Here is a 9,707-nt window from a genome sequence, read left to right on the forward strand (position 1 = left end):
TGCAGGAGGTAGAGTCATCATCACTATTCACTACAGGAGGTAGAGTCATCACTATTCACGACAGGAGGGTGAGTCATCACTATTCACTACAGGAGGTAGAGTCATCATCACTATTCACTACAGGAGGTAGAGTCATCATCACTATTCACTACAGGAGGTAGAGTCATCATCACTATTCACTACAGGAGGTAGAGTCATCATCACTATTCACTACAGGAGGTAGAGTCATCATCACTATTCACTACAGGAGGTAGAGTCATCATCACTATTCACTACAGGAGGTAGAGTCATCATCACTATTCACTACAGGAGGTAGAGTCATCACTATTCACTACAGGAGGTAGAGTCATCATCACTATTCACTGCAGGATGTAGAGTCATCATCACTATTCACTACAGGAGGTAGAGTCATCATCACTATTCACTACAGGAGGTAGAGTCATCATCACTATATCACTACAGGAGGTAGAGTCATCATCACTATTCACTACAGGAGGTAGAGTCATCATCACTATTCACTGCAGGAGTAGAGTCATCACTATTCACTACAGGAGGTCAGTCATCATCACTATTCACTGCAGGAGGTAGAGTCATCATCACTATTCACTACAGGAGGTAGAGTCATCATCACTATTCACTGCAGGAGGTAGAGTCATCACTATTCACTACAGGAGGTAGAGTCATCACCACTATTCACTACAGGAGGTAGAGTCATCATCACTATTCACTACAGGAGGTAGAGTCATCATCACTATTCACTACGGCAGGTCGTCATCATCACTATTCACTACTATATAGGGGCACATAGGACTCTGTTTAAGATATGTTTACTATATAGGGAACACGGTTATGGAGAGACACGTAAAAGGTATTTCTAGGTGTCTGTGGTGCAGCCTTACGTCACCAGACATGATTTGTGTCCTAGTTAATTCTGTCTAAACGTGGCAGAAAGTGCAAGTGTGCTGAAGAGGCAAGTCTGACTGGGCTTCTTGACTGGGCTGTTACTCACAAAGGCAGAGACGTATGTGGTCACACATCTGTGCCCCACACACACACACACACACACACACACACACACACACACACACACACACACACACAACAGTAAATACCCTTGAAATGAGAACCAAGCCACTTGCTGCCTCGCCTTGCGCTGCCTCGGCTGGAACAACATGTGTTCTCAGTTAGAGCTGGGCTCTGCGGTGAGAACAGGGAGAGAAGGGGGAATTCAGTGGCACAAAAATGTACTTCACACCACTCTGAGGGAGAGAGAAATAATATGTACGTTAGAGTCATAGGATGTGAAGGAAAACGTGCTAGCCTTTCTTCAGTAACTCACTACAATGGCTGCCGGTAACAGTGTTAGGGTTTGTATGTTTCCCTGCCACCTCAGTTTGTGAATGTAGGTTTAACAGACCAAAGATCTTAGATGAAACAAGATGGTTCCTGCCACCTCTGTTTGAAAAGTAGTTTGTTTAACTGACCAAAGATCTTAGATGAAACAAGATGGTTCCTGCCACCTCTGTTTGAAAAGTAGTTTGTTTAACTGACCAAAGATCTTAGATGAAACAAGATGGTTCCTGCCACCTCTGTTTGAAAAGTAGTTTGTTTAACAGACCAAAGACGACAAAGCAAAGCAGTAGGCGGCTGCTCTGCTCCTTCTCTCTGCTCATCCAGCTGTAGTGTCCTCCATCTTGTTTTGTCACTGTAGAGGACAGAGGAACACTACTCAGTGTGTATGTCCCAAATGTCACCCTATTCCCTATATAGTGCACTACTTTAGACCAGAGCCCTATTCCCTATATAGTGCACTACTTTAGACCAGAGCCCTATTCCCTATATAGTGCACTACTTTAGACCAGAGCCCTATTCCCTATATAGTGCACTACAATAGACCAGAGCCCTATTTCCTATATAGTGCACTACAATAGACCAGAGCCCTATTCCCTATATAGTGCACTACTTTCGACCAGAGCCCTATTCCCTATATAGTGCACTAGTTTAGACCTGAGCCCTGTGGGGGCTAATAGTGTGCCATTTGAGACTTAGCCTTATCGCTGTGGAGAACAGAGAGGGAATACAGTCAGACCAATAGTCAGCTCTCCCTCCCTCCGTCCCAACCGGCTGTCCACTCATAGCTTCCCCCAGGTGTGAACAACACCACTCAACACACACCTCCCACTTACTCTGCAGACACAAACACACACACACACACACACACACACACACACACACACACACACACACACACACACACACACACACACACACACACACACACACACACACACACACACACACACACACACACACACACACACACACACACACACACACTGAGTAGACACAAACACACACGCACACACACACCAGCTAAGAGATGTTATCAGTGTGTCCCTGAGGCGAGGGCAGTGTGTCTACTGATGACAAACCTCCCAGTTGGCCATGTGTCTGAAATGACTACTCCTTAAACCATAACCTGAGCAGGGCTAAGGGGCATACCTTCTCCCCCCTGATCCCTTTCTCCTCTCCTCCCCCCTGGTTCCTCTTTGCCTCTTCTCTCCTTCCTGACTTGATCCCCTTTCTCCTATACTTGCCCCTTTCAAATCAAATCAAATCCCTAGCCCTTCTCCCTGTCTCTCTACAGAAACCCAGCCTAAAACCCCAAACAGCAAACTCTGACTGGTCCCTGAAAGGCCCCTAGGAAGTCCTCTCCTCTCTGACTGGTCCTGACCCTCTGACCCGTGTCCTCTCTGACTGGTCCTGACCCCTCTCCCTGTCCTCTCCTCTCTGACTGGTCCTGACCCCGAGAGAGAGAAAGAAAGAGAGAAGGAGAGAATTCTCCTGTCCTCTCTGACTGGTCCTGACTCCCCTCCTCTCCCCCCTCTCCCTGTCCTCTCCTCTCTGACTGGTCCTGACCCCTCTCCCTGTCCTCTCCTCTCTGACTGGTCCTGACCCCTCTCCCTGTCCTCTCCTCTCTGACTGGTCCACACCCCTCTCCCTGTCCTCTCCTCTCTGACTGGTCCTGACCCCTCTCCCTGTCATCTCCTCTCTGACTGGTCCTGACCCCTCTCCCTGTCCTCTCCTCTCTGACTGGTCCTGACCCCTCTCCCTGTCATCTCCTCTCTGACTGGTCCTGACCCCTCTCCCTGTCCTCTCCTCTCTGACTGGTCCTGACCCCTCTCATCCTCTATCTGTATTTTCTTTCGAGTTGCAGATGAAAGCAGCACGCAATCTCTAGAGTATCGCAGCTACCACTAGAATGTAGAAGACCTGCTAACATACACACACAGCTGGGGCCAGTCTGTAGAATGTAGAAGACCTGCTAACATACACACACAGCTGTGGCCAGTCAGCTCACACATGGAGGCCTTCTGGAAGTAGCCAGAAGGCCCTGGGGGGCCAAGAACTAGGTTCTCTGATGGATGGGGCCCAGGCCGGCCCTGAAGGCCAGTGGGCTGGACCCTACATGCTGGCTGACTAACTCAGAGTAGTCTCATATAGTAGTGTTGTGTTTAGTGTATAGTTTGTGTACAGAGTTTTGTCTATGGAGGAGGTTCCAGGGCTCATTGTAGTAGTTAGAGGATGACAGCAGTGCTGGCTATGTTATGTGGTGTAGTCGTTAGAGGATGATAGCAGTGCTGGCTATGTTATGTGGTGTAGTAGTTAGAGGATGATAGCAGTGTAGTTAGAGGATGATAGCAGTGTAGTTAGAGGATGATAGCAGTGTAGTTAGAGGATGATAGCAGTGTAGTTAGAGGATGATAGCAGTGCTGGCTATGTTATGTGGTGTAGTAGTTAGAGGATGATAGCAGTGCTGGCTATGTTATGTTATGTGGTTAGAGGATGATAGCAGTGTAGTTAGAGGATGATAGCAGTGCTGGCTATGTTATGTGGTGTAGTAGTTAGAGGATGACAGCAGTGTAGTTAGAGGATGATAGCAGTGCTGGCTATGTTATGTGGTGTAGTAGTTAGAGGATGATAGCAGTGTAGTTAGAGGATGATAGCAGTGCTGGCTATGTTATGTGGTGTAGTAGTTAGAGGATGATAGCAGTGTAGTTAGAGGATGACAGCAGTGTAGTTAGAGGATGATAGCAGTGCTGGCTATGTTATGTGGTGTAGTAGTTAGAGGATGATAGCAGTGTAGTTAGAGGATGACAGCAGTGTAGTTAGAGGATGATAGCAGTGCTGGCTATGTTATGTGTTATGTGGTGAGGAGCTATACAAATTAGACAGTCACAAGACGGGGACTGCAGATAGACCTATGGCACGTCAAGGGAACTACTGTTTAGATGGGTTGAATGGAAACTGAAATCTGGACACTGACTGTAGGTCTATAACCTCTCAGCCTTAATATGAACTCCTGCAGAATTAATCATTTCTTGCAGTAAAATGATACACCAAATGTACGTTTTGACTTGGGAATAGAAGTGGGGAAATATGATTTCTTTCTTTCAGCATCTTGAGAGAATGTGCAGTTATGGACCGTCTCTTGAGGTGCTATTTTTTATCAGCATCATAAAAACTGATAGTATTTAAATCATAAAATATGCATCCAAGACGAACTGAAAATCTTATCAGAAACATGTTGGTTCGTTTTCACAGATTTCTATTTCATTACAACCAGTAAAACTGGTTCCATTTGCATTTTCTCCCCGCAAAAGAATCAGAGATGACAGACAAAACTTTACAGATATCAACTCGATTAAAGTTGTCATTCTATGATTTATGACACTATTCTGGTGAGCAAGAGTTTATTTAATATTCTAGGGCAACATATAATGACAGAAGAGAAGCTGCATGCCGAGGGAGGCCGTCAATTGTAACAAAAAATTTGTTCTTAAACATCTTAGGGCTAAACTCCTTTTTTCTCCACTTCCTGTCTGAATGACGTTCCCAAAGTAAACTTCCTGGTGCTCAGGTCCTGAAACCAGGACATGCATATAATTGATACCATTGGAAAGAAAACACTTTGAAGTTTGTAGAAATGTTAAAATAATGTAGGAGAATATAACACAATAGATATGGTAGGAGAAAATCCAAAGAAAAAGCAACTGTTAGCTTTTTTTTTAGAGAGACCATCCTCTTAGAATGGCAAGTATAAGGTCATATTGAAAATCATATTGAAAATTTGCTCCCTGGATGCAATTCCTATGGCTTCCACAGGGTGTCAGCAGTCTATGTTCAAGGTGTCAGACTTGTAATTTCAAAAACAAATAAGATATATTAGTTTTAGCACAGGGACACAGTCTTGGTAATTCATGTTTGCGCACGACATGAAGACAGGACGGACCTGCTAAAATCGGTTTCCCATTGAACATACTTCTTTCTGTAGGAAATATTATAGTTTGATTACATTTTAGGGTATCTGAGGAGTAAATAGAAACATATTTTGACTTGTTGAAGCAAAGTTTAGGGGTAGATTTTCAGATTCCTTTCTCTGCATGTTGAACGAGTGGATTACTCAAATCGATGGCGCCAACTAAACAGACTTTTTGTGATATAAAGAAGAATTTTATCTAACAAAATTACACTACATGTTATAGCTGGGGCCCTTTGGATGACAAATCAGAGGAAGATTTTTTTTTTAAGTAATTGAATATTTAATTGCTATTCGTGAAGTTATGAAACCTGTGCCGGTGGAAAAATATGTTGATCTGGGGCGCCGTCCTCAACCAATCACATGGCATGTTTTTGCTGTAATAGCCACTGTAAATTGGACAGTGCAGTTAGATTAACAAGAAGTTAAGCTTTCAGCCGATTTCAGACACTTTTAGATGTACATAAATATTTAAAATTCATAATATTTATGATTATTTATTTGAATTGCGCACCCTCCAGCTTCACCTGAAGTTGGCAGGACTCCTATCCCTAAGAAGTTTTAAGCAATGCTCTCAATTTGTGGGCAACAAAATCAATACTAAGATGTATAACATAGAACAGGACAAGAAGGCACTTAAGTAGGCAAGTCATTTAAGAACAAATTCTCATTTACAATGATGGCCTACCCCGGGCGCCGTCCTCAAACAATCACATGGCATGTTTTGGCTGTAATATCTACTGTATATTAGATTAACAAGAATTTAAGTTTTCAACCGATATAAGACACTTACAGTTTAAGTCGGAAGTGTACATACACCTTAGACAAATACATTTAAACTCAGTTTTTCAATTCTTGACATTTAATCACAGTTAAAAATTCCCTGTTTTAGGTCAGTTAGGATCACCACTTTATTTTAAGAAAGTTAAATGTCAGAATAACAGTATAGAGAATTATTTATTTCAGCTTTTATTTATTTAATCACATTCCCAGTGGTTCAGATGTTTACACACACCCAATTAGTATTTGGGAGCATTGCCTTTGAATTGTTTAACTTGGGTCAAACATTTTGGGTAGCCTTCCACAAGCTTCCCATAATAAGTTGGGTGAAATTTGGCCCATTCCTCCTGACAGATCTGGCATAACTGAGTCAGGTTTTTAGGCCTCCTTGCTCGTACAAGCTTTTTCAGTTCTGCCCACACATTTTCAATGGGAATGAGATCAGGGCTTTGTGATGGCCACTCCAATACCTTGACTTTGTTGACCTTAAGCCATTTTGCCACAACTTTGGAAGAATGCTTGGGGTCGTTGTCCTTTTGGAAGACCCATTTGCGACCAAGTTTCCTGACTGATGTCTTGAGATGTTGCTTCAATATATCCACATAATGCTCCTACCTCATGATGGCATCTATTTTGTGAAGTGCACCAGTCCCTCCTGCGGCAAAGCACCCCCACAACATGATGCTGCCACTCCTGTGCTTCACGATCGGGGTGGTGTTCTTCGGCTTGCAGGCCTCCCCCTTTTTCCTCCAAACATAACGATGGTCATTATTGCCAAACAGTTCCATTTTTGTTTCATCAGACCAGAGGACATTTCTCCAGAAGTACGATCTTTGTCACCATGTGCAGTTGCAAACCGTATTCTAGATTTTTTATGGCGGTTTTGGAGCAGTGGCTTCTTCCTTGCTGAGCGGTCAGGTTATGTTGATATTGGACTCGTTTACTATGGATACAGATACTTGTGTACCTGTCGATATAGGACTTGTTTTACTGTGGATATTGATAATGTTGTACCTGTTTCCTCCAGCATCTTCACAAGGTCCTTTGCTGTTGTTCTGGGAATGATTTGCACTTTTTGTACTAAAGTCCGTTCATCTCTAGGAGACAGAACGCTTCTCCTTCCTGAGCGGTATGACGGCTGCATGTTCCCATGGTGTTTATACTTGCGTACTATTGTTTGTACAGATGAACGTGGTAGCTTCAGTCATTTGTAAATTGCTCCCAAGGATGAACCAGACTTGTGGAGGTCTACATTTTTTTTCTGAGGTCTTGGCTGATTTATTTAGATTTTCCCATGATGTCAAGCAAAGAGGAACAGGGTTTGAAGGTAGGCCTTGAAATACAGCCACAGGTACACCTCCAATTGACTCAAATCATGTCAATTAGCCTATCAGAAGCTCCTAAAGCCGTTTAATAATTTTCTGGAATTTTTTCAAGCTGTTTAAAGGCACAGTCAACTTAGTGTATGACCCACTGGAATTGTGATACAGTAAATTATAAGTTAAATAATCTGTCTGTAAGCAATTGTTGGGAAAAATACTTGTAGATCTCCTAACCGACTTGCCAAAACTATAGTTTGTTAACAAGACATTTGTGGAGTGGTTGAAAAACGAGTTTTAATGACTACAACCTAAGTTGTAAACTACCGACTTCAACTGTATATGTTTAATATCCATAATATAATATTTATGATTATTTATTTGAATTTCACCGGAAGTTGTCCTGCTAACGGGACGCCTAGCCCTTGCCTAGTTAAATAAAGGTTAAATAAAAAAAATAAAAAATATATAGACAAGTCGACTAACAAACAGCCTACCAAGATGCTGGAAATGACTTGCAGAAACATATCTTAATAATGAGTCCCCAACAAATCCTACATCCCCTGTCGAAAAAAATCCTACATCCCCTGTCAAAAAAATCCTACATCCCCTGTCGAAAAAATCCTACATCCCCTGTCGAAAAAATCCTACATCCCCTGTCAAAAAAATCCTACATCCCCTGTCGAAAAAATCCTACATCCCCTGTCAAAAAAATCCTACATCCCCTGTCAAAAAAAATCCTGCACTCCCTGTCAAAAAAATCCTACATCCCCTGTCAAAAAAATCCTACATCCCCTGTCGAAAAAATCCTGCACTCCCTGTCAAAAAAAATTCATTATGCAGTCCATCATCTGTAGCACATTTTCTATATTTGCTGGTTAGTGTCAGCCTATTTTCTCACATATGGTCGTCAGCTTGCAGATGGCTTATTAGTTATTAGGTTATTAGTATTGAACAAACAGCTGAGCACAACTAGTGTTCTTCACTGGTACCCACCAATGAGGATGTTGCAACCTGTTAACCCCTTTCAGTCTCATTCCAAATTCCACCCGTTTGCCCGTTGAGTTGAGTGATGGCTACAGATGACGAGGGGGCGGCAGGTAGCCTAGAAGTTAGATCATTGGGTCAGTAACCAGCAGGTAGTCTGGTGGTTAGAGCGTTGGGTCAGTAACCAGCAGGTAGCCTAGTGGTTAGAGTGTTGGGTCAGTAACCAGCAGGTAGTCTAGTGGTTAGAGCGTTGGGTCAGTAACCAGCAGGTAGTCTAGTGGTTAGAGCGTTGGGTCAGTAACCAGCAGGTAGTCTAGTGGTTAGAGCGTTGGGTCAGTAACCAGCAGGTAGACTAGTGGTTAGAGTGTTGGGTCAGTAACCAGCAGGTAGTCTAGTGGTTAGAGCGTTGGGTCAGTAACCAGCAGGTAGTCTAGTGGTTAGAGCGTTGGGTCAGTAACCAGCAGGTAGCCTAGTGGTTAGAGTGTTGGGTCAGTAACCAGCAGGTAGTCTAGTGGTTAGAGCGTTGGGTCAGTAACCAGCAGGTAGCCTAGTGGTTAGAGCGTTGGACTAGTAACCAGCAGGTAGACTAGTGGTTAGAGTGTTGGACTAGTAACCAGCAGGTAGTCTAGTGGTTAGAGCGTTGGGTCAGTAACCAGCAGGTAGTCTAGTGGTTAGAGCGTTGGACTAGTAACCAGCAGGTAGACTAGTGGTTAGAGTGTTGGACTAGTAACCAGCAGGTAGTCTAGTGGTTAGAGCGTTGGGTCAGTAACCAGCAGGTAGTCTAGTGGTTAGAGCGTTGGGCCAGTAACCTGCAGGTAGTCTAGTGGTTAGAGCGTTGGGTCAGTAACCAGCAGGTAGTCTGGTGGTTAGAGCGTTGGGCCAGTAACCAGCAGGTAGCCTAGTGGTTAGAGCGTTGGACTAGTAACCAGCAGGTAGACTAGTGGTTAGAGTGTTGGACTAGTAACCAGCAGGTAGTCTAGTGGTTAGAGCGTTGGGTCAGTAACCAGCAGGTAGTCTAGTGGTTAGAGCGTTGGGCCAGTAACCAGCAGGTAGTCTAGTGGTTAGAGCGTTGGGCCAGTAACCAGCAGGTAGACTAGTGGTTAGAGTGTTGGACTAGTAACCAGCAGGTAGTCTAGTGGTTAGAGTGTTGGACTAGTAACCAGCAGGTAGACTAGTGGTTAGAGTGTTGGACTAGTAACCAGCAGGTAGTCTAGTGGTTAGAGTGTTGGACTAGTAACCAGCAGGTAGACTAGTGGTTAGAGTGTTGGACTAGTAACCAGCAGGTAGACTAGTGGTTAGAG

At 43.7% G+C, this 9,707-nt stretch overlaps 1 long non-coding RNA gene across 13 annotated transcripts; it reads left to right on the forward strand.

Moving 5' to 3' along the window:
- The first annotated feature begins 8,546 nt into the window (after positions 1-8,546).
- Positions 8,547-9,504, forward strand: LOC127931210 (uncharacterized). 13 transcript variants are annotated; one of them, XR_008140381.1, is made up of 7 exons: positions 8,547-8,597; positions 8,637-8,753; positions 8,793-8,948; positions 9,027-9,065; positions 9,144-9,182; positions 9,222-9,299; positions 9,378-9,504. It is a non-coding gene; the product is annotated as an uncharacterized LOC127931210 (long non-coding RNA). The 13 variants fall into 13 exon arrangements; XR_008140385.1 differs by lacking the exon at positions 8,547-8,597 and having other exon boundaries at positions 8,607-8,753; positions 8,793-8,870; positions 8,910-8,948; XR_008140376.1 differs by lacking the exon at positions 8,547-8,597 and having other exon boundaries at positions 8,607-8,753.
- Positions 9,505-9,707: the final 203 nt, after the last annotated feature.

The sequence above is a fragment of the Oncorhynchus keta genome, chromosome 7 (genome assembly GCF_023373465.1).
Source record: "Oncorhynchus keta strain PuntledgeMale-10-30-2019 chromosome 7, Oket_V2, whole genome shotgun sequence".
In the NCBI taxonomy this organism is placed as follows: domain Eukaryota; kingdom Metazoa; phylum Chordata; class Actinopteri; order Salmoniformes; family Salmonidae; genus Oncorhynchus; species Oncorhynchus keta.